We start from the raw sequence: 21,812 nt of genomic DNA, 5'->3' as shown, positions 1-21,812 counted from the left end.
TGTTGTGTATGGGAGAGCTTTTGGCAAGAGGATGTCTCATAGCAGCAGAAGGGCTGAAAACTCTGCTGGTGTTTTATAACTTCACCGCCTGCTGGGTCATGCTGGCCGGCCACCTCTTTTCAGCATTCTCATTCATTCTTTAAAGGCTTATCGGTTTAAGGAACTCCAGGATTGTTGCTTAAAACTGCTGTCAGCCCTGAAGCTGCCCTGGCTGAGGCCATTTTGAGACTTCAGCACTGACACACTGGAGAACAGGGACAGGAAAAGGGGAATAGAGATAGTTGGGGTTTGTGGTCAAAGCAAAATACTTTCTCTTGAAAACCAAGGGCATTCCTGCAGGTGCTCAGAAGGAGAGGACCCAAGTCACCTGGCAACTGGACAGTATCCTGATTGGACCATGTGACTGATTATTTTGAGAAAGTGAAGAACTTTTACTTGTAGTTAGGTGAAAACCATGGGAATAATCAGAGTCGGTTTTCACCAGCCTGTGCCAATATGACATATTCAATAAACGTATTCTTTGAGGAATTTGCCTGCCTCACAGTTTTGTTTGCTATGGGTATGTTACTTAGAACCCTGACAGCTGCACGTAATACAGGACGTCCTCGACTTACAACAAGTTCATTCAGCGACTGTTCAAAGTTACCACAGCACTGCCAAATGTGAGTTATGACCATTTTTCACATTTACAACCGTTGTAGCATCCCCACAGTTGCGCAATTTATGTTCGGATGCTGGACAACTGGCTCACTTTTTGGATGGTTGCAGTGTCCCCTTTTGCGACCTTCTGACAAGCCAAGTCAATGGGGAAAATAGATTCACTTAACAACCACGTTACTGATCTAACAACTGCAGGGATTCACTTAACAACTGTGGCAAGGAAAGTCGTAAATTGGGAAAGATTCAGTGAACAAATTTTTCGCTTAACAACATCAATTTTGGGCTCCATTATGGCTGTATGTCAAGGACTACCTGTAATCAGTACAGTTGTTCTTCAACTTACAACCACCACAGAGCCCAAAATTTCGATCACTAAACAAGGCTAAGTGAGTCACACCCAATTTTAGGACTTCTTTGGCCATGGTGCTTAAGCAAATTACTGCAATTGTTAAGCGAATCATGTAGTCGTTATGCGAATCTGACTTCCCCATTGGCCCCTTGTCGGAAGCCAGTTGGGAAGATTGCAAATACTGATCACATGACCTCAGGATGCTCCAACTGTTGTTATAGACCAAATTTTGATCACATGGCCATGGAGATGCTGTAACCAGGGGTGGGATTCTATAGAACCGGATGTTATGATTCTGTGCAGTTCAGAGAACCGGCAAATCGTGCCCCTGGCTGGCCCCGACCCTCTCTACGCTTACCCCTCCTCTCCCAGTCAGTCCTTATCATGCACGCGCAACATTGCTGACTGCGTTCTTCCCTTCCCAGTCACTCCTTAAGGTATTTTTTCCCCTCCCGACAATCAGCTGTTCCTATGATCAGCTGTGCTGGGATTCCCCTGGCTGTCTTACTGCTTTGCCCAGGAGGCTTCCCTGAGGCCCAGGAAGGCAAAAAATGGAGTGCACTGCATTTTTTGCCTTCCTGGGCCTCAGGGAAGCCTTCTGGAAACAAAACGCCCCGCCAGGTTTCTCTGAGGACCCCAAAATGAGGGAGGGTTGCTGCCAAAAAAAGAAGCCACACCCACCCAGTCACATGGCCATTCCCACAGAACCAGTTGTTAAAAAATTTGAATCCCACCCCTGGCTGTAATGGTCATAAGCGCAAGAACTGGTTGTACATCGCTTTTAAGCACCATTGTAACTTTGGAGGGTCACAAAATGCATAGCTGTAAGTCAAGGACCATCAGGCTATGCCACAGGCTTTATAATGCAATTAACCATACGCAAAGAGGAAGAAAAGAGTGCCACAATAAAGCATGGTGGTTGGTAGATAATTAGTAGAAGTATATGGGTTTTTTTGCCTGTAGAAATGCATATAATCCATGGATAGTGGAAATGAACCTCATGTGTCTGTGTGTGTTTTTAAATACGCTGTTATGCAAAATGCTTGGACTGTCCTCTCACTAAATTCCCCGTTCTCGTGGTATACGGCAGGTTTGTGCAAATGTTGGTATTTGTAATCTGCAGAGAGCCCTGGAGGAATGACATGAGTTCAGGAAAAAGGAGATGTGCTGAAAACATTACAGCCTTTGGCTTCAACATGACTGCAGAATTGTTCGAAACGCGGGCACAACCGCTAGATCAGTCTGGAAACATTAGGAAATGCAGCAATGAGACAGCTCCCTCCCAGAGGCTTTCTATTTTAAATTTAGCTGTTGTATTCAGCATCTCACGAGGTGCCTCTAATCACAATGGTAGTTTTTTTTTTTAAGTTTGGCACTAAAATCGTGCAAAATCATTTGGGAGGGGCGGTTCCAAAATATTTGCGGGGACCTACCGAATATTATGTCAACCCAGAAGCTGACCTGACCGAAGCCATTTTTGACAGCGTCAGTGTTGCAACCCTGGAGCTGAGGGATTGGAGGGGGCGGGGATTTTAGGTAGCTGGGATCTTGTAGCCCAAACAAAGTACTTTCTCTTGGGAACCAAGGACATCCTCACTCCTGGTCGGAGAAAGACAGAGCGACGTCACCTAGCAACCAAAAAGCACCGTGACTGGACCATGGGACTGACTGCTGCAACCAGACAGCACTACGACTGGACCATGTTATTGATTGTTTTGAGAAAGTGACAAACTTTTACTTTTAATTCATTTAATTTATATGGCCCTATTACTTAGAACCCTGGACATGTAAAAATGTGAAATCCTCAATTCCAGCTCAGCTTCGATTGCAGCACATGGCCAGCCTTCATGTACGTTTGGCTGGCAGCGATACAAGTCTGGGAGACAGAACAGGCCCACAAAAATAGCACAATGAGGACTGTTAACGATGAATAGTAAGAGTTATGGGCAGGTGAGTTTGCACAGAATACAAAGCTGATTTCCACAATTGGTTGTCTTTTGATTCAGCTGGGTCTATGAAAGCTTTGCAAAGATATGTTTGCTTTGTTGATGTCCGTCAATAAATTTCTCATTATGACTTTGCATGTTTAAGTAGCTCATTCTGATTTAACGTTATGCACAAAACAAGCCATGAGCACAGGGGGTGTTCAACCTTGGCACTTTTAAGACTTGTGGTGGACTTCAACTCCCAGAATTCCCCAGTCAGAATGGCTAGCTGGGGAATTCTGGGAGTTGAAGTCCAAAGCTTCGAAGCTGCCAAAATTGGACCCCCCGCTCTAGAGTTTAAGAAATGATGGCTTTAAAAATCCTGATTATTATTTCCAAAGTAGGCCTATCTGTTGAGCTACAGGGACATTTATGAATCAGTAGGATATGATTGAAAAAAACATAGCTGGTTGTGTGAAAGGAAAACTGCACAGGAATGTTCTATGCGATGCTCTGGTATGAGCAACTTCAAAACTAACACAACGTTTTCTTCAGAGATTAAAGTTAACATCCAGCCTATTGCAACAAAAATACAATACAGGTAGTCCTTGACTTACAATACTTCAATTAGTGACCGTCTGAAATTACAGTGGCACTGAAGAGTGACTTATGAGCATTTTTCATACTTGACTCATATTTATGATGGTCACAGCGTCTCCTTTTGCAACCTTCTGACAAGCAGAGCCAATGAGGAAGCCAGATTCACTTAACAACCTAATCGCTAATTTAGCAACTGCAGTGATTCACTTAGCAAACGTGGCACGGAAAGTTGTAAAATGGCAACCCAAACTCTCTTAACGAATTTCTCACTTAGCAACATGAATTCTGGGCTCAACAGTGACTGTAACTTGAGGACTTCCTGCAGTCAAATGTAGACATTGTTCTGAGGTTCCATCAAAAACCATGAAAAAAGCCCACTATTTTATTTCTCCAACACAAAAGCATCTTCTGGTTATAAAACAAGGTACTTAAGCCATCCAGAACACACTAAAAAAAGACACACAAGCCACTCTCTTCTAAGCCATTAAAGTGATATTTGATTAGGTTATGTTCTGTTCAATTGTACTACTTACTATGTTCGTAAAGCCTTAATTAGTTCGTGATTGTGGAAGGCTCCAAAGTGCACAGGTTATTAGAATTTCTAGAACTGGCAATAACGAAAAAGAATTTATCTCTTAAAGAGTCAAATGCTTTCAATTACCCCGGAAATTAATTTGGTTGGCTAACTATCGCATTTGCACAGGATTTGCCAAAGGGAAAAAAAAGGTAAATATTATTAGAAAGGCAGATTTTGAATCTGCTAGCACACTTGTTCCTCATGGAATATGGTCTGCTTGTAAAAGATGACTCCACCTGTCTCATAGTTCGTTAGGTAAAGGTAAAAGTTCCCCTCGCACATACATGCTAGTTGTTTCTGGCTTTAGGGGGCGGTGCTCATTTCTATTACAAAGCCAAAGAACCAGTGCTGTCCAAAGATGTCTCTGTGGTCATGTGGCCGGCGTGACTAAATGCCGAAGGCGCACGGAACGCTGTTCCCTTCCCACCAAAGGGGTCCCTATTTTTCTACTTGCATTTTTTACATGCTTTCGAACCGCTAGGTTGGTAGAAGCTGGGACAAGTAATGGGAGCTCACTCCGTGACGCGGCGCTAGGGATTCGAACCGCCGACCTTTCTGATCAACAAGTTCAGCGTCTTAGCCCCCGAGCCACGACGTCCCTAGTTTCTGTTACCTTGGAAGAAAATGGTCTGATTGGCTAAGAGATACTGGATTCATCCCATCCCACAGGAAAGGTGGGTGGTATGTGTAAATGGCTTTGTCGCTTCCATCTGTGGCAAGTGGATTCTTTGATAAATAAATTTATTACAATCGGTATGATTTCAGATTTAGATATTTTGAGAGGGTTTTTTCCCCCTACATTTTAAGGTTCTCCAACTTAGGTTACAATGGCTCTACTCTTTCCTGAGTTGATAGTTTCCATCAGTGGTATTAAGGGGAGTAGAGCCCAACTCAATGGAGGCTCATCTGCGGTGTACTCCAAGGCATAATTTCCTTCCTCCTACTCTACCCTATGTCATAAAAGGACATCTGTTGGCTAATGACAGACCTCGTAAGTCGACCAATACAGCCTGACCATCAATTGTAAATTGTGACTGTTGTATAAAACTTTACCTTTTTTTGCAGCAGTCATTAAACACACCCCACTGTCATTAAGCATGCCAATGGTTTGCTATGGAAGCAGTTCTGACCGAAACCTGGTTTATTCAAAACCATCATGTAAAACATGGCCGCGCAACCACAAGATGACGTGGACATAAATGCAGTCGTATTGGTGAGGGTCTGAAATTTGGTCTGGGGCGTGGGGACTGTGGGAACTCCAAATTCAGGTGGTACTTAGCCTCCCAGGTAGGTTTTTTCATTTCCTGAACTAGTTGTTAAGTTTGAAGATCACCTGTACACAACTTTTTACATCCAGCTGTAGATGTCATGAAAATATGGATGCCTTGCGTGGAAGCAGTTAGGATGTGGATGATAGAAAGCAAGACTGAAGCTGGACCAAAGGAAGATGGGAGTCGTCGTTTCAGAAAAAAAATTACCTGCCAGTTAACTCCAGGCAGGACTGCATTGCCTCTGAAGTGTGTCTGTCAACTGGAGCGACATCTTGGATTCACTGCTACCCCTTGATAAATAGATGTTGGACCAGAGAAGCTTCACCGAACTTTGGCTGATGTGCTTCCTGTAGCCCTACCTGGAATAGGAGACCCTGGCAAGTGCCACGTTTATGGCCAGGTGATTCCACTACAGGTAGTCCCTGACTTACAACAGTTCATTTAGTCACTGTTCAAAGTTATCCTCCTCATGATTGCTATTTAAGGACCCCATAATCCCTTGCGGGGTGGAGTCTGGGCAACTGAATGGAGCTAGCAGAGTGTTTTAGTGGCCGGATGCCCTTCCTGTTGCCAATACAGAGTTCTGTTCAGCAGATATATTCTCAGTGTGCCGAGAGAAATATCTGCTTCTACCTAGGATCGAACTCACAGCCTCCCAATTGTGAGGTGAGAGCCTCACCTCCAGATCACCACTCGACTGTTTAAAGTTATAACAACACTGAAAAGTCACAGTCACACTTGTGACCGTTTCCCATGGTGACAGTTTCAAAATTCAGACTTTTTGGCCACTGGCTCATATTTACGGTTGCAGGGTCCCAGGGTCACGTGATCGCCTTTTGCATCCTCCGGGCAACTGAAACCAATGGGGAAAACCTAGGTTCACTGAACAGCCGAGTTACTGATTTAATAACTTCAGTGATTTACTTAGCAACCGAAAGTTCATAAAATGGGTGTCAAGTCAAAAAGATCTCTCTGGTCTTTTAGAGTTGACAGCAGAAAGGGAGTGGGGGAAGTACTGCATTCCTTAAATGCTTCATAGGTAATGGCTAGGCAGCCGAAGCTTCTGGTGCGCAAGATTATTACTGGAGAGCATGATGACTTTTGGCTATGGATGTGTCCCATTGGAGAATATACATCCAGAGGGTGCGGGGGGGGGGAAGACCAGGGTCAAGGGTGAAATGAATGATGTATCTCGGAGTCAGCTGCACCCAGGTAGTGCCGGCATGTTCACTCCTTGAGATATGACTAGACTCATAATTTGAATGGGGGGGGGGAAAACTCACTTAATTCACTGAGCAACATAAATTGTAGGCTCAATGAAGGTCGTAAGTCGAAGACCACCTCTACTGTACCGCAGGCTGCAAAGAGCTGCCTTTGAAAGCCTCCAGGAGCTGTAATTGGGATAAAACATAACGGCTCGTCTGCTGGAGAAGAGGAGGTTGTCATAGCTACGTAACGCTGTGCTAGAAACTGTGATGGCTTTCTGAATGCAATTCAAAGAGTCTAACTTACAGTGCCGTACCTGGCAGGATACCTCAGGACAACCTTCCCCGAGTATCCAGTGTAGGTTTGCTGGCAAAATTTCTTAACGCCCTCTCCCCACGCATACCAAGAGGTTAAGAGGGGCTTTTGCACAAGATGCTGTTGGGGGGTTTCTATGTCACGCAAAAGCCTTTCCTCCAGCTCACATCAGCCTCCGTGCCCAGCTTTCTATGACCTTTCAGAAGCTGATAAAAGTGTTGTTGTTTGCAGAGTATTTGGGAGATGATGGAGGACTGTCAATGGCAGCAGGTTTTTTATTGCATTGCTGTCTTTGTTTCGGTAGTTTTAATCATTGCACATTGCTAACAATCTCATGCAAATTTTAGAAATAGATAAAATAAATACATAAGCCACGAAGTAGACTGCTATATAGTACTTTCCTCTTGGCCATGGACTGCAGTATTTGGCCTATCCTCTTTAACACCAGGAAGCTATCAAATTATGGAATTGATTTTTTAAAAAAATATAAAGTTCCCTTGATATTTATAGCACTGTAGCGAAAAGGTAAGATATTTATTTATTTACTTTAGGGAGTTTATCTTGTTGCCTATTTGCACACGGCGACTCAAGGCGGCTTACAGGAATATAAAAACCTCATGTATAGTATACATATATATATTCAGCTTTGTTTGGATATTTTCCCACGTCAATGTAGTTGTGCTTTTAAAGTTGTAGCAACGTTTCGGCAGAATCTCATCTGCCATCATCAGGCTTGTGAATTGTGTTCATCTGTGAGTCAGACTTTTACAGTTGTTTCAGTTTTAAATTTGGGGCTAGCCTACTGCTGTGCCAGAATGTTTTTTTCTTCATCCTGGTTGGTTGGGAGTCTGGGTCTGTGTTTATTGGTCTTGGACTTTGCTGTGTTCTGCTTGATTGGTGTTTCTAATATCTTCTGTCTGTTTTGTGGCTTTTTTGTTTTGTTTTGTGTCTTGATTGGCTGGCAACATTGTGTTCCTGTATTGGAGGCTTTTAGTGCAGCTTGGCTCCAAGTAAATGGACGGCTATCATTTATTAGGAAGCTAGGTTTCATCTGGGTGCCTGGTTGGGGTGTGTTTGAGCTGGAGGTAGCAGGGGGGATCTGTCTGTGCCCAGGTGTTTGCCTGGCTTGTGATGTGGAGATTTTTTTTTGTTTGAGAGTGCAGGCTTCCAAATAATTGACAGTCTGGTGGAGTCATCTCTTCTATTCATACTTTCAGGTCTTTTTTCAATCTCTATGGCTTCTCTGATAATTCTGTAGCTGGGGTTTTCTATAGTGGCTAGGGTTTTGGTGCCATTGAAGTTGATGCTATGACCTGTGGCTTTCATGTGTTGGACTAGTGAGGAAGTGTGTTCCAGCTTTTTTACTGCATTTTTGTGTTCATCCAGGAGGGTACTTATTCTTCTATTGGTCTGTCCAATGTATGTGGCCGGGCAAGATGCACAGGGGACTTCGTATATGCCTTGGTTTTCCAGGTCAATTTTATCTTTGGGGTTTCTTAGGATGACTGCTATTTTTCTGTCTGTTTTGAAGTCAGTCTTGATGTGATGGCTGTGTAGTATCAGGCACAGCAGTAGGCTAGCCTCAAATTTAAAACTGAAACGGCTGTGAAAGTCTGACTCACAGACGAACACAATACAGAAGCCTGATGATAGCAGATGAGATTCTGCCAAAACATTGCTACAACTTTAAAAGCACAACTATAATGACATGGGAAAATATGCGAACAAAGCTGAATACCATACATGTAAGTACCCATGAAAACTTAATATATATGTGTGTGTGTGTATATACACATATATATATATATATATATATATATATATATATATATATATACACACACACACACATTAATAAAAGAGAATAATCAAATATGTCATGTTTTCAAGCTGAAATAAAACCCTTGATTAGGACATGGAAGCTGATCAAAAATTAACATTAACTCACAAGTTAAAAAAAAAAGAAATGCAAAGAGCTTTTATTTTTCTAACTGCACTCTAAATATTGATTTCTGACGAAGCAGCGGCAAAAGGCTCCAGTCACATGTCTTGAGAACAAATACCCACAACTTCCAGCCTCAAGGGAAAGTTGAAAGTCCCTTTTCTCAAGAGGCTCAAAACGGGCCCTTTAAAAAAAAAAATGATTTAGCACAATCCAATCAACACAATCAACACAATCCAACTTGGCCATTGGGAGTCACACAGCTGGAAAGACACAAATGGTGCTATTTCCCAGGGCATTTTCAATGCACAGCGATGCATAATGACGCAACTGTGCATCCATCATTATAGGCCGGAGATCTGCATTCAAGTGATAAAGCTCCCTGCTTTCACGTGGGATATTCTTACAGCTAGTCCTCGACATACGACCGCAACTGAGGACCAAAGTTACGTCGCTCAGTGAGATATCGGTTAAGCGCCTTTTGCCCCATTTTACTGCTTTCCCCATCGCTTTTGCGAAGCGAACCACTGCAGTTCTTAGTCACCCACGCTTGTTAAGCGAATCCAGTTTCCCGTTGACTTTGCTTGTCAGAAGGTCGCAAAAGGAGATTACACGGCCTCCCTCTGGGACATTGCAAACGTCATAAATGCGAGGCAGGTGTTGGGGGGGTAATACGCCAACTGCGTAAAAGAGCTTACCAAGGGCTGTAAAAGCACCGCCAAGCGGTATGTAAGTCTGAAGTGCTATTGCTATGCAAATATCAATCGTGGGGATGCTGAAACGGTCGCAAGTGTGAGAAACAGTCACAAGTGTGAGCAACAGGCATCAGTCCTTTTTTTCCAGTGCCGTTGTATCTTTGAACGGCCCGTAGGCGGCCTGTTATAAGTCGAGGACTACCTGTACTACGCGAGGCACGCGTGCACTCAAGCCCACGGCCCCTTCTTCAAAGAAACACGGGTCCCCACACGAATCCCCAGGCTTAAACCCCACGTCCCAATCCTTTTGCACCGGGAAGGAGCAGCGCCCATGCCCTTGTCTTGGGCAAAAGCACCCAGCATGTTCCTCTCGCCTTTCACCCGTTTGCAAAGGGCTCCGCGCATCCCGGGCCCTGACCCGCCAATGCCCGCATTAGCACGTGGGAACGCAACCCGGGCAGCTCGCGCGCACGCGCAATCCGACCTGGGCCAGCGAGCCCAGAGGGCGCTCGGGGCTCCCCTCTCCTGTACTCCCCCCACCCCCGCGTGCGCTCGCCCCACCAGCCAGCCAATCAAAGGGAGGCGCCGCGAGGAGCCCCGAGAGCCCCAGTCCAGAACGGTCACTCCCGGCCGCCCCAACCACTCCGGGCCACGGGAGGGGGGGAGAACGCGGGCCGACGCGGGTCGCGACGTTGCCGAAGGGGAAGGGAAGGCGACAGCCGACCGAAGGGCGAAGGGTGCAAGTGCGGAAGGAGGACGACTAGCCTTCAGTGAGGGAAAGGCCCACAGCGCTGGGGAGGGGGCATTAAAATGGCTTCAACAACCCCCCCCCGTCCAGTGAGGTGCCGGGGTCCGGACTATACCAAGCAGGGAGGGGGGAAGGCCAGCTGGGGCAGCTTTCTCCCCCCCGTCTGGGGCGGATGGGGTATCCCGATTAGGGCAGGGAGGGGGAAGCGGACTGTACCTCTCCGGCAGGGAGGGGGGTATGGCAGCGCCCTATATCTCTTTCCCCACCCGCGGGACCAAACGGTTTGTCCCGATCCCGGCGCCATCTTGGGTGCGACTAAAACAACAACCCCTAAAAATCCTTCATGGGGCCTTGCCGAAACCCTGAGCCAAACTCATTCTCCGGGCCGATCCATCGTTTTACCTGAAGGGGTTCGGTGACGGTTTCGTGTCCAGGCCGGTTCCTAGGGCCTCACCACAGATCATCCCCGCCCACCTGTCCTCACCTCACAATGGTAGCTGCAGAACGGGGGGGAAGGGGGGGGAAGAAAGACCGCCCATGAGTCATTAGAATAATCTGCCTAGCAACAGCTGCCAAGGCCATGAGATAATTGGTCGACACTCAAGCTTGTCTAAAAGAGCGATTCCAAAAATATTTCCATGCAAGCCGCATTAACAGCGTTCTGCAGAGACTGAGGGGGGGGGGGGAATTGGGGGCGGAGGGAAGGCACACACCCCTTGGCCTTGGATTTGGGCCTCCGTCGCTCGAGACCAAATCCGACCAATCACAGCACAGCTCTCATCCAGTCGCCGCATTGCACTGGAGCCATCCACCAATCACGAGCGTCCTCTCGTCCTGCCAGGCTGAATAAATGTGAAATAATATAGCGACCCCTGTCGGCAGAATGTGAGAGCGTCAGGACGCGCGCCTCGACCTCCTGTCCGCCAGACGTATTGGACTACAGCTCCCAGCATGCTTAGCGCGGATGCCTCCGCTGCAAAGTCTCTCTTGGGTGGGGCGACCCCGAACTGGGTTGCAAAACTTCAGAGTGCCGCTAGGTGGCTGTAAAGAGACGAAAATGGCTCTTTAGTGACTTCTGTGGCTCACCCGGATTTTATTTCTTTTTTATTTATTTCATTGGGGAAGAAGTTAATCCACATGCATGCTTTAATCCCCATTCCATTTTCCTGCAATTATTCACTTGCAGCACCCGATAAATTCTTGGTGCTTCTCTGAGCTTGGCTGTTTTCTTGCAGACGTTTCGTTATTCCAACTATGTAATATCATGCTAAACATCTGTGGAGAATTTCAATCATCTAGGTCAGGGGTCGCCATCCTTTTGGACCACCAAACTCATAATTTTAAATCCTACGAACCAGGGATCCTGGGAAAATCCCCCCAAAAAGTCTGCAGGAAAATTCCTCACTCTGTTTTCCTACCGATCGATCATTCCTTATTTGGGATCGCAGGATACCATCTCCATCTCTGTTCTCAGGGGGAAAGAGAGAGAGAGAGAGAGACTTTTGGCTTCGTGCAAGGAAAGCCGCAGAAGTCTTTCTTTCTCTCCCCCAAACTCCGCCAGAAATGAGTCTTTGCCGGCGCAGCCTCTTGGAGCAGGAGGCCTTGCTGGGTCCCAAAGATTCTTTTCTGGCAAAGTCTGGGGGAGAGAAAGATTTTTGCTGTTTTCCTTGAGTGCAGCCAAAAGCAGAAGTAGAAAGAAGCCCGATGGGTAGGCAAGGCATGTGGGGCAAGTTCCCCCCTCCACCCTTTCCCCCCCTCCCCTCACTATCTCATGTTGTTTGCAATGCAAGCGACACAAGCCTTGTGTTCCCACGCAGCCTGGGTTGATTGATTTGTGTGGGGGGTTGACATTTCTCTGCAGACCACCAAAAATTTTCTCATGGACCACCAGTGCTCCCTGGCTCCCTGTTTGGCAACCACCGATCTAGGTCATGGTTGTCCCAAAGGTGCTTTTTTCAAGAGGCAACTGGACTTTCTGGTTTTTCTTTTGAAGACCTTTCGCTTCTCATTCAAGAAGCTTCTTCAGCTCTGACAGGATAGTAGGGAATGGAAGGATTTATACTCCTTACAAACAGCTGGTCATTTGCATCCTTTTTAGAAGGTAGCTGAAGCACTTGAAGGTTTATCTGTGTCCTGGGGACACCTGAGTAGTGTTTCTGGTTCCTTATTTTAAATTCTTTCTTCTGCATTCCAGAGTGGGGAATTCCCAAAGGTGCTTTTTCCAGAGGCGACTGGACTTCCTGGTTTTTTCCTTTTGAAGATGTTTCGTTCCCCACCGTCCAGTCAGAGCTGAAGAAGCTTCTTGGATGAGGAGCTAAACATCTTTAAAGCAAAACCAGAAAGTCCAGCTGTCTTTTGGGGAGAAAAAAAGGCACTTTTGGGATCATTGGTGCTAATTCAAGTTTATCTGAGAGATGCCTAAGGCTATTTAGCTAAGTACCATATGAATGAGCCCAATTGCAGCAGCTCTGATCCGTCTATTTTTTTTTCCTTTTAAACCGTGCTACCAATTAAAATGCAAACACAAAAAAGGCTTTTCCAACTTTTGAAGCTGGATCCTGAAATTCAGAGTTGCACCATTCTCGCGGTGGTGAGAATAGACATGCTGGTTTGTGGGTGGCTGGGCTGCTCGACCATCTTTGCAGGCTTTTGCTTTCAGGAATGCTCAAAAGTAGGGAGGAGAAGGTGGAGGAGGAACTGGGCCTGGGCCAACCCTCCCTTCCAGAAGCTTCATTGCCCATTTGCAGGACCATATGGAAAGCGGGTGATCTCAGTTATAAGAAATCTTTCCTAATTTTTTATTTTAAAAAAAACCAGATTGTTTCTGTCTGCATAACAGAAGCCTGTGTTTAATAATGAGGGTAGTGCTAATTTTTCTGCTGTTCTTATCACTGATCTGGCTCCTGCTGGCAGTTCAAAGGAAGGTGCCTGCACTGAACCATTTCAGGAGGATCGGGGAGATCAACAGCACATTTAATTCCCCCCTCCTCCCACATACACCCACTGATAGAAATATCCTGGGCCTGGATAGAAAGGAGGAATGGTATCCGCACACAGCAAAAGGGGAAGTTTGTTTTAGGGTAAAAATAATTACTGCCTGCAGTAGCTCAAATAAATATTGTAGAAGCAAAGAGAAGGGAGCGCGAGGGAAAAGAGGCTGGCATTCGGACAAGAGACAAAGGAAAGGCGGCCGGGAAAAGCACAGGAAGGAAAGCAATTCTCCAGTCTGGAAAAATAAGAGAGTTTTTAAGCAAACATTGATGTCCGGTTTGGGACTCGAGCAGGGATGCCCAACCCTGGCAACATTCAGACTGGTGGACTTCAATTCCCACAATTCTCTAGCCAGAAACTTTCGATTACAATTGAGCCCAACAATTCCGTTGCTGAGCAAGATATTTGTTAAATGAGTTTTGCCCCATTTTCGCCACGTTATTAAGGGAATCATGCAGTCATTCAGCAAATCTGCCCCCCCCGTTGACTTCGCTTGATGGAAGCCAATTGGGAAGGTTACCAATGGTAATCACAAGGCCACCAAGGCAATGCAACTGTCATAGATACATGCCAGTTGCCAAGCGCCCAAATTTTGATTGTGTGACTATGGGGAAGCTGCAGAATAACAAGAGTTGGAAGGAACCTTGGAGGTCTTCTAGTCCAACCCCCTGCTCAAGCAGGAAACACTACAAATGGTTGTCCAATCTCTTCTTAAAAACCTCCAGTGATGAAGCACCCACGACCTCTGGAAGCAAATAGTACCCCTGGTTAATTGTTCTCACTGTCCCAAAATTTCTCCTTAGTTCTAGGTTGCTTCTCTCCTTGATTAGTTTCCATAAGTCGCTTCTTGTCTTGATTTCAGGTGCTTTGGAAAATAGGTTGACCCCCGCCTTCTTTGTGGTAGCCCCCTCACATATCGGAACACTGCTATCGTGTCAACAATCATAACTCACTTTTTTCAGTGTGATTGTAACTTCAAACATTCACTAAACAAATGGTTGCAAGTTGAGGACTACCTGTAATGAAAAATGTCAACCAGAAGGCATCAATTTATTATTTTATCCCACAGGTTTTATATATATATATGTGTGTGTGTGTGTGTGTGTGTGTGTTTTCTTAAGTTTTCAACCTCTCCACCGCAAATTTCTCATTACTGTCCTAAGTTCTGTTTGTGTGAGTTTGCTCTTTATGTAGTAATAAAGAGTACGTTCTGTTTCATTTAACTGGTACATAAAACGGAATTCATTTTACACTTTCTACATTTCTGCTCAGCAACCCTAAGTGGCTGCATTTCCAGATCTCTCCCAGCCCCATTGCTATCTCTTTCACTTGAACTTTGGTGCAATGGGCGAAGCCAGCAGAAATTTTAACATTTGATGTAACTTATTCCGCAAACCATAATTAAAACTATCCATGGCTTCGCCCAAGGTATGAATCCAGAAACTGAACCCTTTCCTTATGTTGAATACAATCTCAGGATGTGATTCTCGTATGCTGCTTTCCAGCTGAATGAAAGCTTTGAAGTTTATTGTGTGTGATTCACATCAAAACACAAAACCAACCATTCTTTTTCTGAAAATGGTTATGACAAAACCAAACGATAAAAAGCTACAAGTGCACTTTAAAAAAACAACGGCGTGGTTTTCATATTGTACAGTATGAGCACTGGGTCAACTCATAAAATATTTCTGTGGTTGTTTTAGATATTTTTATGGTTGCCAACAGAAAGGGAGGGGGGAAAGGGGTTTGAAAGAGCAGTGAGGCAGCTGGGAAATCGAAAGTGCATTCCTTACATAGATTTTCAGAGATAGTAACTAGGTGACTGAAATTTCTGCTGGGCAAAAATCTAACCGGAGAACATGATTGATGACTCTTGGCTATGGATGTGTCTCATTGGAGAATATGAATTACAATACACCCAGGGGGTGGGGGGAAAACCAGGGTCAAGGGTGACAATGAATTATGTGTCTCAGAGTCGGCTACACCCAGGCAGTGCCGGATATGTTAACTCCCAATAAATCCTTTTGAAGTTTTGGAAGTTTGGCTTGTGATTTAATTGGGGTAACTTCAGGAATCCTGACACACTGTTGAAATCTTTTTGCAGTACCCAAAATCTAAAACATAGCACACTGGTGGGTCAGTACATATTATTTGCAAGGTGGGGAAATTGGTGGAGACAGCATAGAGTTTAAAAGGAAACGAGTGGTTGCAATTTTTTTTCCTAAAAATTCTCATCTTTCACACAAGGCCGTTATAATTGGCATATAAAAAATGAAAGTTCACAGATTGATTAAATTTAATACCTATGGTGCTTGCAGTGTTTTAAACTTGAGGATATCTTTAATTAAGCAATTAAGAGCTCCGAACACGAAGTGTGCAATATTAAAAAAAAAAATCCTGAATATAGAACGAAATTTGCACTGAAAAATATCCATTCAAAGTTGCTTTGGAGATATATATGCCTCTCAGGAGACAGGATCATTTTCCTTTCCTAGGAAGACATAAGCAGAATTTACTAGCATCCAATAAATTCTTTTTCAGTGTATATCAGCAGTTAAATATGTCAAGCCGAATTGTGCTCCCTTCCTTGATTAGTGAAAGAAAGCTGAACAGAAATCAAGCATCTAAAGAAAAATACTTTGCAAACCCCTTTGATATGCAAATTAAATTCTCTTTCTAAATTGGTCAAACATGATGTCCAATCACAATCTACAGCTTAGCAGGATCCAGGCCTTGCATTTAAATGATTGGTAAACATTTCTTGAAACTAATGCAGTCTTTGGTGCTACAAATTCTTCATTTAATAACTGCTCACTGGGGCTGTAATTGTTATTTGGATGAAGGAAGTTCTAGAGGATGAGCTTTAAAACTGTACCATTCATCACTTGTTTGTCATTTTCTTATTGTTTCTGTCTGATTATCTTACCCTTGAAGGAGCATCCATTTAATTCTCTCTGCTTTGGAAAAAGACATATCCAAAGACACGTCTCATTTACCAGGTTTTAAGGGATGCTGATGCAATTTGTTTTTAATCTCTCTCCTTCCCTCTTATATCTCTGTTTGCTTCATCTCTGTGTCCATATTGCTGCTCTTAACACAAGGTATTTTAACAGAATAACAAGAGTTGTGGAAGGGACTTGGAACTCAACCCCATTTCAGATAAATGGTTGTCCAATCTCTTCTTAAACATCTCCAGTGATGGAGCACCCACAGCTTCTGGAGTCAAGTCATTCCATTGATTAATTGTTCTCATTGTCCTCTCATTGTCCTTAGTTCTAGGTTGCTTCTCTTCTTGTTTCCATCCAGTTGCTTCTTGTCCTGCCTTCAGGTGCTTTGGAGAATACCTGACCCCCCTCTTCTTTATGGCAAACCCTGGGATATCGGAACACTGCTATCATGTCAGTCCTAGTCCCTATTCTCATTGAACTGGATGCACCCAATTCTGCAAACATTCTTTATATGTTTTAACCTCCAGACCAGAGGTGGTATTCAGCCAGTTCTGACAGGTTCTGGAGAACCAGTAGTGGAAATTTTGAGTAGTTTGCAGAACCGGTAAATACCACTTCTGGTTTGCCCCAGCCCCCATCTATTCGCTGCCTCCCGAGTCCCAGCTGATCGGCAACAATGAACTAGGAAAATGTCTTCCACCAGGTTTAGTTTGGCGTTGACATACAGGGCCTAAGACAAAGCCTTGAGGTACCCCACAGCATAATTCCCTCCATGTAGTTCCATTAAAGACTACATGTTGAATGCGGTTGGTCAGCCAGTTATAAATCCATCTGATGGAGATTCTATCTAGCCCACATTTTTCCATTTTTTATTTATTTATTTATTTTATTTTGATTTGTCAATCGCTTACAAGATAATAGGCATAAGTATATACATGGTTCTGAATACATGAAATGGGTACATATAAGAAAAATAAAAGAAAGGGGTGAGGTCAATAGTAGACAGTCTAAGATTAAAGTTTTTGGGGTTTGGGGAAGAAACCACAGAATCAGGTAGAGAATTCCAGACATTGACCACTCTGTTGCTGAAGTCATATTTCCTGCAATCAGGTTTGGTGCGGTTAACCTTGAGTTTGTATCTATTGTGTGCTCTTGTGTTGTTATGGTTGAAGCTGAAGTATTCATTGACAGGTAAGTCATTGCAATATATGATTTTATATACCATACTTAGATCAGACCAAAGGTGGCGTAGTTCTAAGTTTTCTAGATCTAGAATTTCAAGTCTGGTGGCATAAGGTATTCTGCAACGAGTAGAGGAGTGGAGAACTCTTCTTGTGAAATATTTCTGGACTTTCTCAACTGTGTTAATATCAGATACGTAATGTGGGTTCCAGACTGATGAGCTGTATTTGAGTATTGGTCTAGCAAATGTTTTGTATGTTCTACTTAATAGTGTGATGTTACCAGAGAAGAAGCTACGTAGGATTAGATTAACAACTCTTAATGCCTTTTTGGCTATGTAGTTACAGTGGGCTCTAGCACTTATATCATTAGAGATGAGTACTCCAAGGCCCTTGACAGAGCTTGGATCATCAACAAGGTCTTGACTATTCAGCTTGTATTTTATTTTCTGATTTTTTTTGTCAAGTAGTTGGTCTTTTGAAACAGAAAAAGCAGTATCTCAGTTCAGATCAATGCATACTGCAGCACTCATCTTTTTTGTATTTTCTGTGGCTACGCTTTTGGGCTGACTACAGCATATTTCTGTTCAGTGTGGAAATGAGTCATTTTAAAGATGATAATCCTAGACCGGGAACTAAGGCAGCTGCCTCATGCATGGTGAGACATCCACCATTCAGAATGGCCCCAATTCCAGCCATGACTGTTAATCATGGAAATAATACCCAATTCAGAAGACGCACTGCTTCAAATCCTCCCTTCTCTCAAGAAGGGGAAACCCCCCATTTCTGTTTTGGGGAACCTGCCATTCCATGAGGTAAGGTAAGAGATGGGGATGTGAAACCAGGAACACCTGACAGTTATTCCTCATTTTATGTCCTCCGGTGGAACCAGAATTCCCGTTGTTAAGTAACGCAGTTGCCGAGTCACACCCAGTTTTTTTTGCCACGGTTGTTAAGTGAACCACTGCAACTGTTAAGTGAATCATGGTGGTCATTAAGCAAATTATAATGTCAAAACAAAATAGTTACCCTTGAAAACCAAGGACATTTCCACAGGTGGCTGAAGAGAGGAGGAATGAAATTTCCAAGCAACCAGACAGCACCCTGATTGGACCATGGGACTGATTGTTTGGGAAAGAGGGGAAAACTTAATTAGATGAAAACCATGGGAATGTTTAGAGTCGGTTTGCACCAGTCTGTGCCCATGTGATATACCCAATAAAGTTGCTCTTTGAGGAACCTGCTTGCCTCAGAGTTGTGTTTGCTATGGGTGTATTACTTGGAACCCTGACATATAAAACATGTTGAATTTTGCTTTGTTTGGAAGCATGCACACTTGCTCCAAAAAAGAGAACTTCCTGGATTACTGAAAGAATGGTGGGAGGCAGAGGTGGTCTTCAGCAGGTTCTGACCAGTTCTGGAGAACCGGTAGTGGAAATTTTGAGCAGTTCGGAGAACCGGCAAATCCCGCCTCTGACTGGAGATTTTACCATATCCTTCACCTGCCATGCTCACCAAGCCATGCCCACAGAACCAGTAGTAAAAAAATTGAATCCTACCACTGGTCTTCTGAGTTGTGCCTTTTGAAGCGGCCAGCCCATCCTGTGAAACCAACCTTGAACAGCTCCTTCCCTCTGGATTTACATTCCTTGAATACAGCTGGTCATTTACATCCTTTCAGAGGGTCATTGAGGCCACCTGGAGGTTTCAACACCATCATCCTTTCAGAAATTAGAGTGGCCCTCCACTCTTTCGGAAGGCCCTGAGACGTGGTTCCACCAATGGGAGAGGAACCCAGAGTGGGATGGATGGAGCCCATTAAAAGGCAGATAGGAGCGTGTGTTGTTGCCAGGAGGGAGCGTGGTTGGGTTATTATTTTATTATGTATTATTATTTTTATTTCTTAGACAGGACATTGTGTTTTTATTTTCTATAAGTAGCCTAGAGTCACCCATGAGCAAGTAGGCGGCTACATAAATCTTCCAAATAAAATAAAACAGATTTCAAAAGCACCCACCAAGCCAAATGTTTGCTAATTCCTCCATTAAAAGACCTTATTGTAAACCATCCACGACAGATTTAAAAAACTCGCTGGTCTCTGGTGATGTTCTCTGCAGCGGGAAATTCATTTGGACTGTAGCTCAACCTTCTTTCCCTCCCACCCACCCCAAAGAACATTAGGACAAGAGCTATAAAAGCAAATGAAGCTTTTCTCTTAGATCAGCCTCAAATTTTCACTCAAGTACTTATCTTTCCTCTTGGCAAGGAATATTAATTATATTAGCATTATCAATCAGAAAACATCATTAAGGCAGTCACGGCTGAATGTCTGGTTTAATAGTCCTCAGCTAATACACTCAAAACTTTTCCCTTGCTTAAACCAAAGTACTTCTGTGTATATATATTCAAAAGTACTCTGGTTTTCAGAAGTACTCTGGTTTAAGCAAGGTAAGATTTTATTTACACACACACACACACACACACACACACACACACACACACACACACACACGTATGTATGTATGTATGTATATAATCTACATACATGTATACAACATAGGCAAAATGAACAGGAAGAAACAGTATTTTTATATATATGAAAGAATGTGGCACTCACATAAATATGCACGCACACACATACACACATATGCATACATGCATACGTACGCATATATTTATATCTTTTATAAAGAACATTTTTCTTCCCGTTCATTTTGCTGATGCTACATACATAGATGTAGATGATGGAGCAGTTATTTGCATCTGACCTTTTGCGGGGGGGGAAAAACCGCTCAAGGAACGTGGGCAGAGCTAGAAACCATTAACATCCGTTGCTTCCTATTGCACAGACAATACAGGCGAATATTTTGACTCCTAGTTCACAAGCAGTGGGGCTGCAAGGTGGGTGGATTGATTAATCGGTTCGGTTAGCTAATTAAAAATCTTCTCAGCAGCTAAATATTTTGACTTCTAGTTCAGAAGCCAGGTTGCAGGGCGGGGGATGCGGGGGGAGTAGATTGATTAATCGGCATGATGAGTTAATGAAAATGTGAGTGAATTAACAATGCTTTCAACAGCTAAACAAGAATCGCTGAGCCCAAATGGTAACATGTATATATAGAACCTATACAACCTCAGACAAGTGACTGTCCAGTCTCTTCTTAAAATCCTCCAATGATGGAACACCCATGATTTCTGGTGGCAAGCTGTCCCACTGGTTAATTGTCCTCACTGTTATGGTTTTTCTCCTTATTTCCAGGTTGCTTCTCTCTTTGATTAGTTTTCAACCATTCTTTCTTGTCCTGCCTTCTGGTGCTTTGGAAAATAATGTGACTCCCCCGCCCCTTCTTTGTGGCAGCCCCTCAAATACTGCCGAAGAGGTATTTGTATATCTATATGTATATTGGCAGACTTCCGGAGCACAAGAGAACAACAATTGCCATACTTCCTGTTCTGGATTGTTGATGATTTGATGAAATATTATTCCTCCATTAAAGCGTCTCTAGGTAGCTCAGGGAGCCTGGTCAACCGAACAGTAAGTCAAAATCATGGAAGGTTGAATATGAGATACATCCCTACTCTGTCTGGAGGGCAGAAGTACAAACCACAAGGATGACAGAGGCTACAAACAACCAAGGCTGAAGACCTGAACTTGAGACCTCCTTGCCAAAAGCTGGCTGGTGTCAACCCTGAAGCTGAAGGCAACTTGGAACTTCACACTGGAGCGAGGGATAGGGAGGGTGGGGGGATTAGTGAGATAGCTGGTAGTCAAAACAAAATACTTTCTCAAGACTTTCTCCTGGGAACCAAGGACGTTCTCACACCTGGGCGGAGGAAGGAGGAGTGATGACACCAGACCAGCAGGGCTGCCGTGATTTGGGCCACGTGTGACTGATTTGTTTAGGGTTGAGGGAAAAACTTTTATTTTTACTTGGGTGAAAACCAAGGCGCCTCTCAGAGTCGGTTCTCGCCAGATATGTGCCAATATGATGTTTCCAATAATGCTATTCTTTGAGGAATTCACCTGCCTCGGAGTTTTTGCTTACAATGGATCTATTACTTGGAACCTTAACAGACAGCAGATAATCAGAGCTGGAAGGGACCTTGTAGGTCATCTAGTTGAACCTCTCGCCCAAGCGGGAGACCCTACACCATTTCTGGCAGTCCAATCTCTTCTTGAAAGTCTCAAGTGATGACGCTCCCACAACTTCCGAGGGCAACCTCTGTTCCATTGGTTGATTGTTCTCATTGTCAAGAAATTTCTCCTTATTTCCAGGTTGAATCTATCCTTGTTCAGTTTCCATCCATTATTCCTTGTCTGGCCTACAGGTGCTTTAGAAAATAGCTTGACCCCTTCCTTCTCCCTGTGGCAGCCCTTCAAATATTGGAAGACTGCTATCCTGT

At 44.0% G+C, this 21,812-nt stretch overlaps 2 protein-coding genes across 3 annotated transcripts in view; one reads left to right on the top strand and one right to left on the bottom strand.

Moving 5' to 3' along the window:
• The window catches only part of PRDM10 (PR/SET domain 10), a 58,304-nt gene extending 47,493 nt beyond the window's left edge, over positions 1 to 10,811 (bottom strand). Inside the window, exon 1 of one of the 2 annotated variants that reach the window (XM_026709035.2) lies at positions 10,691 to 10,811. The gene's annotated coding sequence lies outside the window, so the exon portion shown is untranslated. Of the gene's footprint in view, positions 1 to 10,504; positions 10,600 to 10,690 lie in introns of those variants that run through there. The other variant, XM_026709037.2, reaches the window with a different exon arrangement.
• The window catches only part of ZBTB44 (zinc finger and BTB domain containing 44), a 366,779-nt gene that overhangs the window by 193,568 nt on the left and 151,399 nt on the right, over positions 1 to 21,812 (top strand). The window lies entirely within an intron of this gene.

This window comes from Pseudonaja textilis, chromosome 9 (genome assembly GCF_049901715.1).
Source record: "Pseudonaja textilis isolate UNSWEBS1 chromosome 9, rPseTex1.2, whole genome shotgun sequence".
Classification (NCBI taxonomy): Eukaryota; Metazoa; Chordata; class Lepidosauria; order Squamata; family Elapidae; genus Pseudonaja; species Pseudonaja textilis.
This window is presented reverse-complemented; position numbering and strand designations above follow the sequence as displayed.